A 219-nucleotide genomic window follows, 5' to 3' on the forward strand; every position below is an offset into this window, starting at 1 on the left:
TTTCCGGCGAGTTTTCTCTCTCCTTCCCGCGGCGTTTTCGTTGCCGATTTCGGTCCTCTTCCTTCTCTTTTCCTCTTTGTTTGTCGTCCTTCTTTCCTTTTTTGGGAGTTTTGCGGCCTAAAAGCTCCTAAACGCCATAGATCTAAGAATCGATTAAGAAACCTAACTTTCCGACCTCGGTTACCGACGACGACGCTTACGAAATAACACCAAATGCCC

Source organism: Cucurbita moschata, unplaced genomic scaffold (assembly GCF_002738365.1).
Source record: "Cucurbita moschata cultivar Rifu unplaced genomic scaffold, Cmos_1.0 Cmo_Scf00101, whole genome shotgun sequence".
Taxonomy (NCBI): Eukaryota; Viridiplantae; Streptophyta; class Magnoliopsida; order Cucurbitales; family Cucurbitaceae; genus Cucurbita; species Cucurbita moschata.